We start from the raw sequence: 11,849 nt of genomic DNA, 5'->3' as shown, positions 1-11,849 counted from the left end.
AGTGTGGGGGGTGGAGAGTACACATGCGGAGAGTACACAAGCAGGCTCAGGGAGAACATTCAAACTCCACTCAGGAAGGCCGGAGCTAGCCAGATTTGAACTCGGGTTCTTTAGGCAGATGTGCTAACCAGTGTGCCACCAAGCCGCCATGCTCAAATTTAATATTAATTTAACAATAATGTAATTTTAATTTATAGACATTCATTTATAGACAACCCTTGCTGCTTTGTAAACACACATGCGCAAATTCCACCAATTTTCTTTTTCTACTTTTTAATATCCATTTTCTATGCCATTTGTCCTCATTACTGTCACGGATGAGATGGAGGCTATTCTGCCCACTTTGGGCTAGAGACATTAAATGTGTAATTCCAGCGGAAAAACACGCAGAACATCTATTAATTCAGAGCAAAACGATGGCCTTCAAACATATGCCTTCATTCTGAAAGGTTCCAATGTGTTCTCGCAGGGCTGGAAGAACAGACATTAAAGCACAGCCACCTCTGCCAACTGATTGGCTTTTGGCTTCGTTGGGCTGGAGTTTGCCATCCTCCCTGTCCAGTTTTCAGAAAATCTACTTTAATTAACATATCAGAGACCCAAACGGGGATAAAGCCCTTCTCTGCAAACTGTAATCTGCCCAGTTTGAAGCGATCAACCACAGAGAGGACACAACGAAGCCTGCCAAGTCAAACACAAGGATAATCCAGTTATACCTGCTTATACGGTGGTCGGCTAAAAGCACTGAACAGGCACTCTTGCCCGGACGGGAAACAGCCTGCATGGCGTTTTCATCCAACGAAAAGCGTTTTGATAGACTTTTATGACGTGGCTCCAGCTCCAAACTGCAGTTTAGCCACATGCAGCCATATGAGCGCCTCCTCCTCCTCCATCTGGAACAAGATTAAATATCAAGCAAGTGCGACTGCCCTTCTCTTATTGCTCCCCAGTGGCTTTCATCACTTAATTTCCACCTGTACAACTTGCTGCCCCCTGGGTGCCCTGTCTCACTCACAGCACTTTATCTGTCACAAAATGTATTTTCTTTCTTTCAACTTAAACCCTCTATACATACACCATCACACACACTTTGAGTTTTTTTTTTTTTTTTTTAACATTTTTAATCTAAGGGCGTCACTCAACTAGTGAGTGGGGGGTTTTCTGTTTCCCCTGAATTGCACACCCCCTGAGGATCATCAGGGAAAGTTGAGGGGGCAACAGATGGAGGCTATTGTGTCTCAAAAAGACATGCAGGAGAGATTATAAAGAGAGTGTGCATGTTTGTGCATGTATGCATTGTGCGTCCATGGCTTGAGGAGGGGGTAAGGGTAGGTTAACACAAGATGGTTAAAATCTGCTTGGTTAATAGAGTCTCCTGGAATGCCACGTCCTGCAGTTTTAATGAACCGCCCCAAGTCAAAAGGCCCAATGGAGCGTGCTCCGTTTGCCCAAATACTCTTAGGGTTTGATGTCCTTTGACCCTTGCCATTTCCATGCTACTTGAACGTCCAAGATAGTCTGCTGAGCCACAGATTTTCAAAGTTTTTTAGATTAGTAGACATAAGAAGCTAACTGTTTCTTGAGTCCCCTATTTCCTCACCCTGGCAAAAACAAGCACTTGGGTAAAAAGTTTTTCAAAATCAGATTTTTTTTTTTTTTTTTTAAAACAGATCTTAGTCCTTATTAGTTCCTAAAAACACGAACACATAAAGACACAAATGCATCCATCCACATACGCACAAAAGAAAGACCTCATTGCCAACAAGGAGCCCGAATATACAATATGCATGTACAGTATGCATCCAAAGGGATATTTGTGGCATGCGTGTGGGTTCGGCACTAATAACATGCAATGCAGCTAATTAAACAATCTTTGTTTGTGTACTATAGCAATGGTCTTAGCTTAGCAGGCTCAATACACGGTGACTGACTATGCTCCATTGTAAACATTCGTACATAGAACCATACTATACAAGAATTGGCCAACTTAGAAAAAAATGAAAATAATGTGACGTTCGACATCTAAGAGCCATCTTGAAGACATGGTATTTCATTTGTAAAAATGTTGGAGGTCATAATTTAAATGTGACTGGACAAAGATTGTCTGTAAATTACATTACTAAACAATTTTATCAACAAGTAGGTGCAGTGGTTGGAAAGAAGAGATTCCATTAATATTTTTCTTACACAAACAGATGCATAACTAATCTCTTTGTAGGCTGACATTAATTAGCTAGCTGTCCATGCATGGCTCAAATAAAGGAACGGTACATTTGCTCATAAAAAGACACACTATCTTGACATTTAATTGATTGTTGCCTCTTAATAACCACCATTGGCATCATTTCCACATGTATCATATTGAGTATTAAGATCACACTGACAGAAAACCTCATCCATAATAAAATTGCTATACCGGAGTCATTTATTTATGAGAAGGTTCTGTTCCCATGGCTCCACTGAAACCTGAAACTGGAAAATCAAAACTCACTGTAGAAAGCAGAAAGTCATAAATAAACAAGCAAATGAAAAATAATAAATATATAGCACTAACTGACCATGACCCCCACTTCTGCTGGGTGAAGCCATATTATTCAAAACCATATTCTGTGCTAAGGCGTATGAGACATGACCACAATGTAACAAGCTGGAAACCACTTTACATGTAATTTTGTATATACTTTAAATTGCTAACGTTGTGAAGCCTGTATTGACTTCTTCTATCTATCTATCTATCTATCTATCTATCTATCTATCTATCTATCTATCTATCTATCTATCTATCTATCTATCTATCTATCTATCTATCTATCTATCTATCTATCTATCTATCTATCTGTCTGTCTGTCTGTCTGTCTGTCTGTCATCCGTCCGTCTGCCCGTCCGTCTGTCTATCTATCTATCTATGTAATATATATATGCTGTAATGTATGCAACATAAAAGGTCTCTGTAATATGATGAGTCCAATTGTGGGCCCCCTTTGCCATTTACCTGCAGTGGGGCTTTTAAGAAAAACAAAGTGGAAAACCTGAAAGGGCAATCAGAGCTGCTCTTCCTGTCTGACATTCATGAGCACAGCCTTCTAATGGCGCCATTCATTATACCCCCTATTTAAATAAACACAAGCCTAATGATATAATAACAAGTGAGGCAGCCTGCATATACCATCATAATCAACAGAAAAAGTACCTCAGAACTAAAGGACACATTACATTATATCCCCAAAGCAAATCTTGCTGTCCCCCACACATTGCCGCATTCGTCTATCATTCACATGGAAATAAAGTAATCAAGGTGAGTTTAAATATAGACAATATGAAGAGATGAGGAGAAGGACTGTTTTCACTTGGCGATGCATTTAGGCTCTCGGAATGTGCGGATGATGTGTGCTGAGTGGGTGGTGTGTTTATCTACAGCATTGCGATTGGACGGAGTTCCATAAAACCGGGTAAAAAGAAAGCATGCATATTTTGACATACGCACAAAAAATAAATATTAAAAGATTTTGGCGTAGTACGAATGTTGCTGTGGTTCTTGCAAACGATCGGTAAATGACTCCAAATTACCCTATCTGCTATATGTGCCGGGACTTTTTTTTTTCATCAAAACTGAAGGTCTGAAAAACTCCAGCCAAAGTGGAGATTTTCCTAATCCTCTGGATTCGCATTTGCATGTAGCAAGCATAAACCGGACATCATCACTGTATTCTATTTCCTGCCAAAGACGCTGAGGTCGGTGACGTTAGGAGACAGACGTTCTTTCTGATTGGACAGAATTTGGTGACACAAGCGGCTTGGCATCCTTGCAAAAGAATAAAACTGTATAATGCAAAATCGTGTAGCAGCAGTCTTTTTCAGTAAACAAAGCCATGTGGATGGAAGTTTTTTACATGCAAAGAGGGAGAATTTGCAGGTTTAAATAGCTCTGGTTATGTGCAGACAAGGCCTTGAACCACATACAGTAGATATAAGGCGTGCCACCCGCTGACACTCTTGGAAAATCCAACTGATTAAAATCTTATGACTATGACACTCATTCATAGTAATTGAGTGGCAATCCCATCGCCATATGGCTTATTTTTGACATACTTGTCTGCCACACATTTCAATATGCAAAATGAAACATGACAGAAGCTTAAAGTGGTTTAGAACTTGGCATCATTTTGATTTTTAATAATCCATAATAATGAAATATGTAATAAACTACTTTTTTGACCTACCCCAAACTAGGCTAAGTATATTCTTTAGCTGCTGGGAATCCCAAGCTGAAACGCCACTCGTTGTTGTTGTTGTTGTTGTTTTTTTTTTTTTCATTCTCAGATATCCTGAAAAAAAGATACATTGCATTTTTTCAGAGGAACATGAGCAATCCGTGCCATTATTTTTTAAAACGTGAATATCAGCATGTGATTGCAGAGGTTTCGGTGACATACATTATGATTGAATATTTACCACTTAAAAGTGTTCAATGCTTGTACCATATGTAATGTTGTTTGTCAGGAAAGAGATCCAGCTTAAAAGTGAGGGAAGAGAATCAGTCATTATTGTTGTTTTGTTGGCAATGCAATCAGAATAGTTTGGGGAGAAGCACTCCTAAAATTGACTTAACATCAAAATTTCCACAATTTCATCCTCACTCACAATTCAATCATAAACTATTTTGACATTCTTAAACCTCACATGTAATAATAGTCCTAACATTATTACAAGTCTAACTTAATGTTACATATTTGTGAGAGATAATGAACATAGAGATTGTAATTAGAAGACCATATCTGTGTTGCAGTTACTGAGTATGTAGCTTTGATACATGTGTCATTATTGCAAAATAGCAAGACCTGGATTAACGTTGAGTTTGTAAAACTGTGTTGCTTGTTTGACTTCCAGGAATTTCACCTTAGTCAAGTTATTTATTCTTTTAAGTAAATTTAGGACATTACCTCACTTTAGACATGGAACTTGCGTTCCATCAGGTCACCCCTCACACTTGGTGCACACGCCTGTCATTCTGCGTGACAAAAGAGAGGAACACAGTCATTGTTTTGGTAACTTTCTAAATTTCTGGATAACATTTATAATTTTACTAAGCATTTGTAACTATTTTCATTATTAAAAGCTAACATAGCAGACATCATGATTGGGATCACTTTCACATTGGCAGGCGCATGACAATTGACATAAAGTATCCACTTCCAAAGCTTGAAATATTTTGACAGACGTCAACTTGTCTTACCTTTGCAACTGCATGAGAAATGGTTCAACCGACACCGAGACCAGTTTGCATTTTCAGGCTTCACAATGCTGTTATTGTCTACATTAAATGGCTTTTTGCCCATGAGTGTGTCTTTCTATATTGACTCATATACAATGAGTGGTATACAGTACGTGGGTATTAGATTTTTCTTAACCATGGACATATATATTTCATGTTTATGTATGTATGTGGGGCTATTTCATATGTAAATTTGACCTTTTTGCGTGCACCTACTGTAAAAAAGAACATTCCCATATCGATATTTATATCTTATGATAAACAATATTTATTTGTTGTGGTTTGTACACATGCAAATGTGGGTTTGTGTGTGCATGGTTGTATTTGTCAAGTAAGACTACCTCAGTCGGTTTATTCAAGCGTCTTTGTTTACTCTTGGCAACAAAGCTGTTTATGGAACAGGAAGCAGAAGATAAATGTAAGTCAGAAAATAAAGAATAAACAATTCAGAGATGTGTACGGTTTTTTTTCGATTGGGTGCGAAGGGCAAACAGTTTGGTCATTGGCCCTTTGTAACAAGTTCTGTCTGCTTTTATAGCAAGGACACAAAAATCTACAGTATAGAGCACAAACACTGTTTGCTTTGATCTCATCTTGCAGACAGATGCATGCAGCTTTTTCTACCATTAACACTTTTGTTACTTTTGAACCAATGGTCAGGAAAATTCTTCGCCACCTGTGGTTTGCACCGCTTTGAGTGAGCACATGGAGAGCAAAGGATTTCAGGGCCAAATAGCCCAGCTGTATTGATCGAGCGAGCACCTTATTCTATTTTGTCCTCTAAAACATCCCTTTTCACTCGGTTGACTTCTATTCAAAGCTTTGCAGTGAGACCTGTGTCAATAGGGAAGCCTGCCTTCATTCCTTAGCTGTGGAAGCCCCCCTGAGGGCTGAGCACAGGCTGCTAGACCATGACAGGCAGGGGGCTAATAGGCGGCATTGGATAGGATAAAAGATGTGGGGCACAAAAAGTTTGAGGACCAGAACAGGGCCATCTGCTTTTGTGGTGATGAGCATCAAAGCGGAGAGGAACCCTGTTGGGTTCCCACTTTCACATGGCCGTTCAACATGTGGGCTCCATATTTCAACTCGAAAGACAAGTCAGCAAGACCCCTCTTCTGTCTTCCTGACTTCCAACATTTCAGGGGACCAATGAGATGACCAAGTCCTTTTTTTTTATGTCTTTCTCCAACCCATTACACTTCAGCGATTAGCATTCTTTGTGACAACTAGCTCGCCTTTGGTGAAAGCACTACTTGTTAGTAAGGTAGCTTATCTGTCTCCATGGAGTTAAGAATTTGTAACCCGCAGATATTGCTGCTGTGGCTGCTGCCACGGATGGACAAATTACATAAATCTGGGATGTTCAATGTTTTTTTGCCCCAAGATGTCTCTGGGTTGGGAGCTCAAAACGCTACGGTTGAGGTAATATAAGGGCCGACCCATAAGTATAAGTAGAATGCACACTGATTGGCAACATTCACTTAGTCCTTCAATAAACGACGGTTCCCAAACATCACCAAACATCACTTTGGCGACCACATTGACTACAAGCCCATTAACACAATATATATCTTTTTGCTTCTCTACAGAGTATGGCTTTTCTTTTGGAATATACAAACTATATATTGTTGTTTATATTTGTATGTTTTTCAAAATAAATTATTTATTCATTGATGTAAAATAGTATGACCCAACTACAGTAACTGAGGGAGAGAAAAGTAAGTATCCTACCTGGGCAACATTGGGTCAAGAAGAATACAAAGTCTCATGCACGTCCTAACAATAACAAAGGTGCTTTTGATGAAAGCATTCTATATAAAGTTTACTTTATAATGCAGTTAGCTTTTGGTTAATTAGCTTATATCATTGTTGTTTATGCTTGTTTTTTTTTTCTATGTTGTTTGATGTCATGCAATCTACCAGTACAATTTTTGTGATGGACTGGTTGAAATGTAGAAATATAGAAAGTCTGTACTGCTGCAGAGCAAGCTTGCTTAGTGCCTTTTTTTTTTTTAAACAGCTTTGACAATGTCAAAATCACCTGGTCTAAGATTGCCATTTTGGTCCCAAAACAATAAACAGGCCTTTGGGTAAAATGCTACAAAATAGGTCAGTGCATGGCTACAACGATATGCTTCTAGGCTGATTAATTATTGAAGTGGCTAATACTACATTTGGCTGGGAGCGCTAAGGGCTTCTGTCCTCATTTGTGGCACCATAACAATAATCAGTCTTGCTGTATGTTTCATAACTATGCATGCGTCTTTAGTTTCTCTCTGTGCCTTGCTGGCTTCCCCCATATTTAAACTCACATTTGTGTTTTATTTTTCCTTCCTGCCGTTCCCCCTTGATGAACACCAAGCTCATTATCTAATGATGCCCGTTCAAGCCTTCCCCCTCCCTTTGTCCATTAGGCACACTCGGAGGCTTGTGAAGGCCGGGCACATACTGTATCGTACCAGCTCTGATGACGCCGGTCACTCTCGCCTCACTCTTCCACTCCTTCGCCTTCGCTGGAGTACGCCTGCCTCAAGGTAGCATATGGCATTCTAAGACTTGCTGGACTCATCGGCCTCCCACACAACACAGCACATCCATCTCTCCCTCCCTCCACAGCTCATTTATGTGCTCTCCAACAGTTATTTTCTCAACCCCTCTCCCCTGGTACTGCACGGAGCCCCATTGCTCCAAATTCTATTTCACAAAGCCACACTTCAGTGACGCTCACCATAGGGAAGGTTCAGGTTGCCATTTGGTGGGGGGAGACTAGTGTCATTAGTTAAATTTTAGTCAGACGCTACTCCAAGGGAGGGGTACAAGAGCCTTTAGCCTTTTTTTGGCTTTGAGGTCTTTACTACTCACTCAAACGTCCTTTTATTCCAAACAAATGCAGATGGTGCTTTTTTTGTTCTTCTTTGTACATCCTACCAAGCGAGTGTTTACCTCACCTGAGCACAGCAGAACAATGAAGGTTGTGTCAGAACCACAATTGAAAACAAAGTCAACTTGAACAGATGGATCTCCACACTAAATGTTGTCCATCTGCAGGAGCTTTTTACGTGTAATAGGACCATTTAAGTCACTGATGAATACACAAATGTTGACAACCGTTGATTGGGGATTTCAAACAAATGATTGTGGGCATGTGAGTCTGTGTCCATTTTGGTGCATATTAGGATAAAAAGACGGTTTAGGAATTTTACTGTGTATGCTTTAATGCCTTTTTTGGATGTCACTTTACAATAAAGGGCATTTAGTTGCCCTTTATTGCGCGCTCCCGATTGCAAAAACAGTCGCACGCCACAATGTCCTTGGATAAACAAAAATTAATAGGGCCCTTCACGATATGTTTTCCTCTTTTCATAACAACTCCACCATGGCCAACGTCTGCAATCTACAGAGTGCAGTTCTGCTTATTGCTTAATGGGAACTATTTGGACACAGTTTTGAAAGGTTTTGTCACGTATTGCTATTTGTAAGGTTGAATTCTCTGAGATATTTCTGCTGTGGGACATAACCTAACGTTGCTTATGTACAGTATAACTAAAGCCTCTATTTAGGTGGCATAGCTTCACATATCTTTTTGCAATCATTCCAATTGGCTCATACATATATATATATATATATATATATATATATATATATATATATATATATATATATATATATATATATATATATATATATATATATATATATATATATATATATATCCTCCAGTGTACATCACCATATGGTTTGGAAGGGTAAGCTGTCATTTTCCATTGCGGGCTGTACAGGCATTAGATTAATTGCACAATGGAGTAAACCACAACACAACAAAGCCATGCCAAAGTCTTCCCATGCCAACATATATTGTTTCAGGAAAAGGTCTGTGGATGCTTTGGAATTGCATGGAATTCTGCATATGCGTGATTTGACCATCATCATCAGACAAACAAATCTGCTTGAACTAATAGCCAATGACCAATTCTAATGGAAATAAAACGTTTACACACATGTTAAAATCATATGTTTTGGAGTATAAAACTCCTGAGAGCTATATTGATCATTTCATATATTTTTTCATTAGTACCTCAGGTGATTTAGAAAAAAAAAAGATTCTGAGAGCAGAAATTGAAATATTGTTTTGTATAAGTAAAATTGTTTGGAAGGAAACTTTTATGTGGTGCATAAAATACCCAGCATCAAATCCACACCCCAACTGTAAAGTATGATAGATGGAGTTTGATGGTTTGGGGCTGCTTTTCTGCCGCAGGAACTGGGTGGATTGCTATCATTGATAAAATTCAATTCCCAACTGACTTATGACTTTTTATACTGCACCAGGCTGGCAAAGTCACACTTTTTTTCATTAAACTGTAATTATAAGTGAGATACAGGTATGCAGTAAAGGAATACAAGTACAGTTAAGTGCCCAATTCCTGGTTTACTGAAATAGGGCCATGTGGGTTCTTTTTGGTTCCCATACATGATTCATTTGTTTTCTTTTTGTATTTCACATATGAACCTCATTATTTATTCAGACATAATGGTAATAAAACTAGCCAGTTTAATTTTTCAGCTTTCACGACCAAACAGAGCAATGAATATTCCTCTGGAAGCACAATTTCCACCGTCGCCAGGGGCTGGCACATTATCTGCTGGATCAGCTTGTAAACAACATAATTTTTAAAAGTGACAGTGCCACACCATGAACCTAATGTTGCCACACCCGTGTGCTTTGAATCCCCAGCTGAGTCAAGTGGACAGGCACAGGTGTGTGAGCAATTAGTAGGATTCACAAATGTTCTCCTTCTCCCAGCCTCTTTCCTCCTGAGAACCAGATGGGTCCATTGGACAGGCTAGGGTGCAATTAGTTCAATTTACTTATGTTGATTTGTCCAACAGCCGGCCCAAATGTGCACTGGCTACCTTCAAAATATAGCTCTAAGGAAGCATGTTTGCATCAACTCTCTGGTACAAAGTGAATCTAAACCCTTCGCCGTTGTTAACACCACGTTGTGTCGAATTTAGAGTTTCCGTTTACTGGTCTTACATGAATGCAGCACTACGGTCTTTCAAAGAGGCCATATTTTGAAAGCATACACCAAGGCCTGAAAAACTTGGGCAAATATGTCAACACTGGTTAGCTACCCCAGGCTTTGGTGGACATAAACATAGCCAGAGGTTGAAAATCCATCAGTACTGTCAAATGACGACCGACACAAGCCCCGCAAATACGGACCCCATGGCAAACACTTTTCACACTTTTTTAAATACAACTCTTCAAGTAGAATGCACGACAGTGATCCAGGCACACGAAGATGAACAACCGGTAACAACACAGTGCATGCAGCGGGCCGTCCGTGATATAAGAAAGCCAAAGTTACTCTTTAAGCCATTCTTTCCAAGGCAAATTGTTATTTTTTTGCAATTTTCTTGCTGGTGTTTTATTTCATGTTTGGTGGGTCAACTCAAATGTGGAGAATAACATATATATATATATATATATATATATATATATATATATATATATATATATATATATATATATATATATATATCATATGTAGTTGGAGTGTAATCCACTCCCGTGATTGTTCGCAGCGAGCCAATCCAATGTCTTGTAGGAGTGCCTGTGAGCTGATTGCCAGATTGCCTGGCCAGTCTTAATAGATGTTTCCCAGTAAAGATCACATGTGAGTGCAGCTGCGGGAGAGCAGTGAGGAGGAAAGAAAGCTACGGGATGCTGTTAGTTTTTGTAATAAATTGGAATTTTGAGTGTAAACTGCTTCCTTGTTATTATGTTTGGTCCGAGGCGCGAGGAAGCCTGTGGATTAGGACTGAGTCAGTTGTTATTGCGCGTAAGGTGATTGCGGCTGACAGCAGCTTGGGACGACGTACTTGTTAACGGTTTTGTACATTTTTCTTTCAACAATAGAAATGATCAGAAAGAATCATGACTACATAATAACAAACAACAAATACATATTATGATGGAATAAAACATCATAGATCACATTTTGGTCAGTTTTTTTTTTTAATCTAAACTATTGGTGAGTCTTCACATAGATATTACTTTGATAAATGCATTATTGACGAAAGGCTAAAAATGTCTTTCCCTCTTTCACAATGCAATGCAATGGTTCCAAACTTTAATTTTTCGGGGTGATACAAGGATAGTGCCGCCTAATGTCGGCTAAATGTGCTTTTTTTACCAATTGAACCTAATGAAAATCGGTCCTCACTTTATCTTCCTTGAAACCCTACTTTGTTGTCTCCACCATTGAGGATCACTCTGATGAAACAGGATTGAGAAACACTAAATGAAGAGTTTGTGCTAATAAATTTTCAAAAAGGGCTGCTGACAGAAAAAATTTCCATGATAGAGCTGTATCTCACTCCACAAGGTACTGGGAGATCAGTACTTGAACTATTAGAGGGGAGAAAGCAAATGGATGAAGTCTATTCAACTGTCTGTATCCACTTTTCTCTCTCAAGGTCTCTGCATTTTTATCTATATTGCTTAATGGTCTGCACACTATCTTGTGGCCATGGGCTGCATCTTTAATCTGTATATGTTGTTGGGTGT

General features: G+C 39.1%; 1 long non-coding RNA gene across 1 annotated transcript; it reads right to left on the bottom strand.

The window, feature by feature from the left end:
- Nucleotides 1-4,272: 4,272 nt before the first annotated feature.
- LOC148426735 (uncharacterized) lies at nucleotides 4,273-7,134 on the bottom strand. Its single transcript, XR_015865154.1, has 4 exons — nucleotides 7,007-7,134; nucleotides 4,941-5,008; nucleotides 4,453-4,513; nucleotides 4,273-4,325 (listed from the first exon to the last, which is right to left on the bottom strand). It is a non-coding gene; the product is annotated as an uncharacterized LOC148426735 (long non-coding RNA).
- Nucleotides 7,135-11,849: the final 4,715 nt, after the last annotated feature.

Source organism: Hippichthys cyanospilos, chromosome 3 (genome assembly GCF_059441005.1).
Source record: "Hippichthys cyanospilos isolate Australia breed blue-spotted pipefish chromosome 3, RoL_Hcya_1.0, whole genome shotgun sequence".
In the NCBI taxonomy this organism is placed as follows: Eukaryota; Metazoa; Chordata; class Actinopteri; order Syngnathiformes; family Syngnathidae; genus Hippichthys; species Hippichthys cyanospilos.
Note: the sequence above shows the minus strand (reverse complement) of the source record. Positions and strands in the feature narration are given on the sequence as shown.